This window comes from Rana temporaria, chromosome 6 (genome assembly GCF_905171775.1).
Source record: "Rana temporaria chromosome 6, aRanTem1.1, whole genome shotgun sequence".
Classification (NCBI taxonomy): domain Eukaryota; kingdom Metazoa; phylum Chordata; class Amphibia; order Anura; family Ranidae; genus Rana; species Rana temporaria.
The window spans coordinates 192,192,620-192,202,043 of NC_053494.1; positions in this window are offsets into that span (position 1 = coordinate 192,192,620).

Genomic DNA, 9,424 nt, shown 5'->3' on the forward strand with positions numbered 1-9,424 from the left:
CTGCATGCTTCTCCATGGTCACACTTCCTCTCTCCGCCAGGTTCCAGTCTCGGTGTGACATGGATTGGAGAAGTGGAAATGATGACAATCGCTATTTAATCACCAACAAGAGGACTTCCTACTCAACAACCTAGAGAGAAGGTGGAGCTGTCCTGGAAGGGGGGTCTGCAGACTTCCCCCCTAATTACTGGAGGAGATTTCCTGGTGCTGAAAGACAACCTGAGAAGGTTCCGGATCTTCAAACTAAACTTACAACTCAACTGTCTGTAAAAGTTGTTTTCCACGATACACACAGAGCTTTTTTTCTCAGAAAATAGGTGCAGGAACTCAACTACGACCCCGTTCAGATTTCAAAAACAGTAGAAGGATCTTAAAGGGGCATTAAATACCAGGATTGTATTACATACAGAGTGCAGAGTTCAGGGGGGGGGTTACACACAGAGTGCAGAGCTGTCACTTGTAAACACAGAAACCAGACGTCTGTGTTTACAAGTGATTGTGGTGAGCAGGCACCAAAGGGTCTGAGCCAGAGGTGGTGGAACTGAGTTCCCCCAAGTTCCCCCTGAAAAAAAGCCCTGGATACACATATCCATGATGCATTTTATTTGCCTTAACCCCCCTGGCGGTATTCCCGAGTCTGACTCGGGGTTAGATTTTCATGCTGCGATCGGTAACCCCGAGTCAGACTCGGGCTCGCCTCGCTGGATCCCCGCTGTGTGAGCGAGCGGGACCTCCTCGCTCGATTCACAGCGTCCTCCTGTGCCGCCGATCTCCGTTCCCTGCAACGTTACGACGCACGGGAGCGGAGAACGGCGCCAAATTCAAAAAGGTAAACAAACACATTACATACAGTATACTGTAATCTTATAGATTACAGTACTGTATGTAAAAAATACACCCCCCCCCCCCTTGTCCCTAGTGGTCTGCCCAGTGCCCTGCATGTTCTTTTATATAATACAACTGTTCTTTCTGCCTGCAAACTGTAGATTGTCCATAGCAACCAAAAGTGTCCCTTTATGTCAAAAATGGTTTTAGAGCAGCTAGAAAACAGCGATAATAAATTATAATCACTTGCAGAATTGTGCGATAGTGATTTGTGGGGAAATTCGTCATAAAAAAATAAAAGTAATGACAGCGACAATTCTGCAACTGAGCAAATTTCAGTGTTTTTGAGTTGATTACATTATTGAATAATTTTTATTATAATTATATTATTATTTGTTATAATTATTTATAATTATTTATTATATTATAATTTATAATTTTGTTTTTTTTAAAATGTCATACCCGGGATGCCTATTAGACTCTTGTTTGGTCAGATTTAAGTGAGTTATTCCTAAAAATTACAGGCCTACAGTATAAAACGCCAAATTTCCTTGCAAATAATTGTACCGCTTTCAGCATCTTTTTTCTGAAAGAATCATACCGCCAGGGAGGTTGATGGACCATCAAAGGAAGTTTCTAAATTAATGTAGACCCAATTTACTAAAATCAACATGTTAGGGTTTATTTAAATGGGCAGCCAGGGGACAGTAAAATCAGGCAGTTGAGCTGCGGTTTTATCCCCCCCGACTGCCCACTAAGGCCTGGCTCACACCTGTGCATTTTGTGTGCGTTTTCAGCTTTGTAGAAACACACTACAGTTCATTTAACATGGTTTCCTATGGATGTCTGTGCATTTTATGGAAAGGGCCAGGTTTTTTTTTTTTCTGGTTTTTGGTTCCATAGACAATGGTTTAAAAATATATACTGAAAAATGCAAAATGCACCTGCATAGGTGTGAATCAGACCTTAACCACTTCCATACCAGGCACTTACGCAGCTTCCCGCCCAAGCCAATTTTCAGCTTTCAGCACTGTCGCACTTTGAATGGCAATTGCGCGGTCATGCTACACTGTACCCAAACAAAATTGGCGTCCTTTTTTCCCCACAAATAGAGCTTTCTTTTGGTGGTATTCGATCACCTCTGCGATTTTTTTTTTTTGCGCAACAACTAAAAAAAGGCTGAAAATTTGGAAAAAAAATTACGTTTTTATTTTTTTCTGTTAATTTTTTTGTAAATAAGTTTTCTCTTTCAATTACGGGCACTGATATGGCGGAACTAATGGGCACCGATGAGATGGCACTGATGGACATCGATGAGGTAGTACTGACGGGCACAGATGAGGTGGCACTGATTGGCGGCGCTGGTATGCGACACTGATGGGCACACATAGGCGGCACTGATGGGCACACATAGGCGGCACTGATGGGCACACATAGGCGGCACTGATGGGCACACATAGGCGGCACTGATGGGCACACATAGGCGGCACTGATGGGCACTCATGGGCGGCACTGGGCACTCATAGGCGGCACAGATGGGCACTCATGGGCGGCACTGATGGATACTTATGGGTGGCACAGATGGGCACTGATAGGTGGGCACTGGGCATGGATGGGCACTGTGGGGTGGCACTGGGGTGGCACTGATGGACACTGGGGTGGCGCTGATGGACACTGGGGTGGCGCTGATGGACACTGGGGTGGCAGCACTGATTTTTGCCAGGTTGCCAGTCAGTGCCCATTTGTGGGCACTGACTGGCATCTTTTTTTTTTTTCTTTATGCTTTTTTTTTTTTTTTTTTCTGTCATTTTTTTTTTTTTTTTTTTCTGTCATTTTTTTTTTTTTGCCCACCCTGGTGCTCCAGGGTGGGCATCCCTGGTGGTCCAGTGTGGCGATCCGAGGGGGGGCTGCACTGATAAACAATCAGCGCTAACCCCCCCTGTCAGGAGAGCCGCCGATCACGTGGTAAAGAGTCTCCGCCGGAGGCTCTTTACCGAGATCGGAGATGCAGGGTGTCAGACTGACACCCCGCATCACCGATCGCCGCGATGCGCGCCCCCACGGGCGCGCGCGGCATGAAATCCTGCAGGACGTTCTAGAACGTCCTGTCAGGATTTCATAACCACTTCCCGGACGTAAATCGGCCATAGGCCGGGCGGGAAGTGGTTAAACACAGAAATGCAGCTGCTCAGGGCTGTACAGATGTCACGGTCGCAATGCACTGTGTCAAAAATGTAATTGAAATCGGCTGGTCGGCAAATGCAACCTAATAAAGTGAATAGGGCTGTGCCGTAACCAGGGCCGCCATCAGGGGGGTACAGGCAGTACACCTGTAAGGGGCCCGGAGGCCCCCAGGGACCCAGATGGCAACCTCCTTTTTTTAATAATTTTTTTTATAAAAAAAATAAAAAAAAAATAATATATTTGTATTTTATTTTTTATTAAAGGGCCAAATTTTTTTTATTTTTTTTCGAGGTCCGGAGGTCCCCAGGGGCCCCAGATGGCAAACCCCCCCCCCTTTTTTTTTTATTAATTTTTTATTTAAAAAAAAGATTTTTTTAATATATTTTTATTTTATTTTTTATTAAAGGGCCATTTTTTTTTTTTTTAATAGGTCCGGAGGTCCCCAGGGGCCCCAAAGAATATTTTTTATATATATTTTTATTTATTTTTTTATTTTTATTAAAGGGCCCAGAGGTCCCCAAGTGTTACTAAACCCACAACAGTAAAATCAGTCTGTATACATAGCAGAGCATGCTTGTTATACTCACTGTGGCACCTAAGAGGTTAATCATCTGCATTGTGTAAAAAGGCTGTTTGATACTGCCTTCTCTGATCCTTCCCTTTTCCACTGTCCCCAATACATCTGCTGATAAGACAGCCTTTGGAGGCACTCTGCACGTGCTCAGTTTGGTGTGTATTGCTAGAGAGTTTTTTTTTCTTGGGAGGGTGCATGTTATCAGCACAGGGCCAATCAGCACTGTCCAGACGGAGGGTCAGGGGTCCTGCAGCCTCATAGGACAGTCAGAGGAGAATGAAAACTCCTCCTACAAGCTTTAACCAGACACTGATAGAAGTCACAGGACTGCTGATGAGAAAAGGTATTTAGCAGTTTATATTTACTAAAATAATTACATTTACATATTCTGTGTACTGTGGGAGACCAGATATAGTGACTGCAGGTCCTGGGTTTAGGAACACTTTAAAACAGGCAGCGAGGAGGCAACATATCACCTCCACACCACCTCTCAAACACCCTCTGAACAGCAATCCATCGCTTCTCGGCAACAATACCCTACTCTTCTGAACGAGCCCACAATGTTATTTCAAAAGTCATTTTCAATATGTCCTAATCTGTAGCTTTTTTTTAAATACGATCTGCTCCTGCAGGAATTTGTTTCTTTGGGCTCTTTCTGTTATAGGGTGACAACGCTCTGTCCCCGTCTCCCAATCATGCTGTGACTGGAGACTGCAAGTGCCCATCCGACAGGCTTCCGACGGTCGCATCTATCGCGTCGCGATTTTCCGAAAGTAGCCGAACGTCGGTGCGCAGGCGCCGTATAGAGCAGCGCCGACATTCGGCTTCTTTCGGCTACTCGTGACACGATAGATGCGACCGTCGGAAGCCTGTCAATCAAATAGGAATGCCCAGAGTTTAGGGTGAACTCCCGCTTTAAAAAGATGAGAGAGGCCTGTAATTGTCATCATAGGTATACCTCAACTATGAGAGACAAAATGTGGAAACAAATCCAGATAATCACATCTGATTTGGAAAGAATTTATTTGCAAATTATGGTGGAAAATAAGTATTTGGTCAATATAAAAAGTTCATCTCAATACTTTGTTATACTGTATATCCTTTGTTGGCAATGACAGAGGTCAAACGTTTTCTGTAATGCCCTGTACACACGATCAGTTCGTCTGATGAGAACGGTCTGATGGATTTTTCCATCAGATATCCGATGAAGCTGACTGATGATCAGTCGTGCCTACACACCATCAGTTAAAAAACCGATCGTGTCAGAACGCGGTGACATAAAACACAACGACGTGCTTAAAAAAATGAAGTTCAATGCTTCCAAGCAACAATGATTCTGAGCATGCGTGGATTGCACCCAAACTGAAAAGGGCGCAACCGCACAGGCATAACACTAGGGAAGCCTGGCATTTGAAAAACAAACATTATGAGCATTTCCTCAAAAATTTCATTTTCTTTTTTAACGTTTTCCTTTTAACTACTTCAGCCCCGGAAGATTTGGCTGCTCAATGACCAGGCCATTTTTTGCGATACGGCACTGCGTCGCTTTAACTGACAATTGCGCTGTCGTCAAACAAAATTTTCCCACACATAGAGCCTTCTTTTGGTGGTATTTGATCACCTCTGCGGTTTTTATTTTGTGCCCTATAAACAAAAGAAGAGCGACAATTTTGAAAAAAAAAAAAAACACAATATCTTTTATATGTTATAATAAATATCCCATTTTTTTTTTTTTTTTATAATTTTTTTCTCAGTTTAGGCCAATATGTATTCCTCTACATATTTTTGGAAAAAAATCGCAAAAGGCGTATATATTGATTGGTTTGCGCAAGAGTTATCTGCAAAATAGGGGATAGATTTATGACATTTTCATTATTATTGTTTCTTTTTACTAGTAATGGCGGCGATCAGCGATTCTTATGGGGACAGTGATAATGCAGCGCACAAATCGGACTCTTTTGACAAATTTTTGGGACCAGTGTCAGTTATACAGCAATTAGTGCTATAAAAATGCACTGATTACTGTATAAATGTCACTGGCAGGGGAGGAGTTAACAATAGGGGGCGATCAAGGGGTTAACTGTGTTCCCTAATGTGTGTTCTAACTGTAGGAGGGATAGGACTGACTTGGGGAAGAAATTGATCAGTGTTCATACACGATCAGTCTCCTCGCCCCTGAGAGAACCGGGATTTGTGTGTTTACACATACATCTTCCGCGTTCTAGTTCTGTAACGAGCAATCGCGGGTGCCCGGCTGTCATCGCGACCGCCGGACACTCGCATGGGCTCCGGGGGCACGGGCACAGCTACGACAGCTACGACGACGGCTAACTGCGGCGGCTGGTCCGGAAGGAGCTAAGAACATTTATTCTATTTTCTAATTGTTAGTAAGGTTCGCTTTCAATTACAGTGATAAGAAAATTCAAAAGAAAAGGATGGAAACATTTTCTTCAACGAACAAATTTCTTACACTGTATGTGGTTTATGTTTAAGAAATTACATTTATTCCAAAATCAAATGTTAAAAACAGGCAAAATGTTGAAGTTTTTATGAAAACAAGTCATCGAATATACTGTGAATTTTTTGAGGCTGTCAATCAGCTGGAGCTCCTTCCCCTGCCACCTTTTTTCTCTTGGTGTCAGGAAAACTGTCAGGGCCGATCCTAGGCAGGGTGCACGGGTGCACGCGCTGCAGAGGTGGGGGCACCAAAGCTCCAAGTGTTCCCCTCCCTCCTCCTTGTCTGTGTCCAGAGGCAGAGTGCATCTAGCGGGTGCAGCGGTTCCCCATCCCGCTTGCTCTCTCCGCTGGCAACTGACAAGAGCGGATACCTCCAGCTGTCCCCGGAATCCGGGCTGGGTACCACAGTGGAGCCTATTACCAGAACACGTTCCAGTACTAGGCTCCACTAATTAATTCTGTCCGGTGTGCATGGAGCAGTCTCCTGTCTGCCCCGCCCCCTCTGAATGTGTCAGCTCTTCTCCCATAGGCGGTGTGATAAGAGGCTTCTGGGTTGGCCGTAGCTGCTGCCAATCATCCCGTGAACTCCCAGAAATGCTCTCTGAGTGCCACCCTCCAAGTAACCAAAGATGCTACGTATGCCCCGCCCCCCTGTATTATGCTTCTGCTCCCCGCGTGCCTGAGCTACAGGGATCTATTGGACAAGTACTGATCTATGGGGACACCTGCTGTGGGGGGGGGGGGGGTTCTGATGGGAACACCTGTTGTGGTGGGGCTCTGATGGGGGCACCTCCTGTGGGGGGGCTCTGATGGGGGCAACTCCTGTGGGGGGGCTCTGATGGGGGCAACTCCTGTGGGAGGGCTCTGATGGGGCAACTCCTGTGGGGGGGCTCTGATGGGGGACACCTGCTGTGGGGGGGCTCTGATGGGGGACACCTGCTGGGGGGGACACTGATGGGGGACACTAATGAAGACTTCTTAGGGGATCATCTCTGTATTTGAGTCGTAGCCATAGAAACATGTGTAAAGGGGAGGAGTTAGTAAGATGACCACGCCCATGTGGGGGCGCAAGAAATATTTCTGCACCCAGGCGTCTGTGACCCTAGGATCGGCCCTGGGAAAACAGGTCAGAATGTATTTTATGCTGATAGCAGAGGAATAAGGCAGCAAACAGAAATTACACTTAGTGCTCTGGATTGAGACAAGTACACACTATAGAGGGATATGCATTGTTCATATTTCATTTCTGAGGTTTACAACCACTTTAAGAACCATTGTGATGGGCAATTAATCCAAACCACCTGATCATCGGACATGACAGCAATCAGCAGTCAGGATTGGGGACCAGCCTTAGACATAAGAACATTGTCTGGATTTGATGAGTGTCACCTCATGTCTGTGGACAGCTTTGATGACAACTGCTGCAATAATAAAATAAAATAAAAGTCAATAATAAGCAGATTGTATTGTTTGCAATCAGTCCAAGCAGACTGTAGACTTACACTGAGATAAGAGGAGCAGGAAATCGCAGGCAATGTGTTGCATTGATAAATAGTAAGCACAGACATATTTAGAGCAAATGTAAATGGCCATACATATAAAACTTAGCATTAAAGTCAAAATTATCTTTCTATTTGGCATTCTCGTCCCTGCAGCCTGCAGGGGGCGATATAGAGCTGACACTGAGAACTCACCTGAGTCTCAGCCTGGCACTGCAGGGGAGGGAAGACTGTCTGAAAATTGGAGAGAGGAAGGAGGGGCTTATTTCTCTGCAATTTGTTATCTGTGAGTACAGAGGGAAAGGGGGAGGGGGGACAGCTCTGATGTGTGGAGGGACACATGGGGCACCTGATGTAAATGGCGATTGTGATAAGTGGAGGGACATCCAGATGTATAGGGGTGCACTCTGATAGGGACATCAGATGTATAGGGGGGGGGGCACTCTGATGGGGACACCAGATGTATAGGGGGCACTCTGATGGAGACACCAGATGTATAGGGGGGCACCCTGATGGGGTTACAAGATGTATAGGGGCACTCTGATGGTGGCACCAGATGTATAGGGGGCACTCTGATGGGGTTACAAGATGTATAGGGGCACTCTGATGGTGGCACCAGATGTATAGGGGACACTCTCATGGTACACCAGATGTATAGGGGGCACTCTGATGGGGACACCTGATATAAGGAGCTATTGTGATGTGTTGAGGGATATCAAATGTATGGTGGGGATATCAAATGTATAAGGGGGCATTCTGATTAGGATGTCATTTGTATAGGGAGGCACTCTGATGGGGACACCATGTGTATAGGGAGGCACTGTGATGGGGACACCAGATGTATAGGGGGCACTCTGATGGAGACACCAGATGTATAGGGGGGCACCCTGATGGGACACCAGATGTATAGGGTGGGCACCCTGATGGGGTCACAAGATGTATAGGAGCACTCTGATGGTGGCACCAGATGTATAGGAGACACTCTCATGGTACACCAGATGTATAGGGGGCACTCTGATGGAGACACCAGATGTATAGGGGGCACCCTGATGGGACACCAGATGTATAGGGGCACTCTGATGGGGACACCTGATATAAGGAGCTATTGTGATGTGTTGAGGGATATCAAATGTATGGTGGGGATATCAAATGTATAAGGGGGCATTCTGATTAGGATGTCAGTTGTATAGGGAGGCACTCTGATGGGGTCACCAGATTATAGGGGGGCACTTTGATGGAGACACCAGATGTATAGGGGGGGGGCACTCTGATGGAGACATCAGATGTATAGGAGGGCACTCTGATGGGGACACCATATGTATAGGGAGGCACTCTGATGGGGTCACAAGATTATAGGGGGGGCACTCTGATGGAGACACCAGATGTATAGGGGGGCACTCTGATGGAGACATCAGATGTATAGGAGGGCACTCTGATGGGGACACCATATGTATAGGGGGCACTCTGATAGCGACACATGATGTAAGGGGGGATTGTGATGTGTTGAGGGGCACTCTGGTGGGGATATCAAATGTATAGGGAGGCACTCTGATAGGAACACCAGATGTATAGGGGGCGCGCTGATGGGGATATCAGATGTATAGGGGGAACTCTGATGGGCATATGAGATGTATAGGGAGCATTCTGATGTGGATATGAGATGCATAGGGGGCACTCTGATGGGGATACCAAATGTATAGGGGGCACCCTGATGGGGACACCAGATGTATAAGGGGGCACTCTGATGGGGACACCAGATGTATAAGGGGGTACTCTGATGGGGAGACCAGATGTATGGGGGGGCACTCTGATGGGGACACCAGATGTAAGGGGGGACCCTGATGAAGACACCAGATGTAAGGTGTTTTATTTTTGTTTGTTTTTT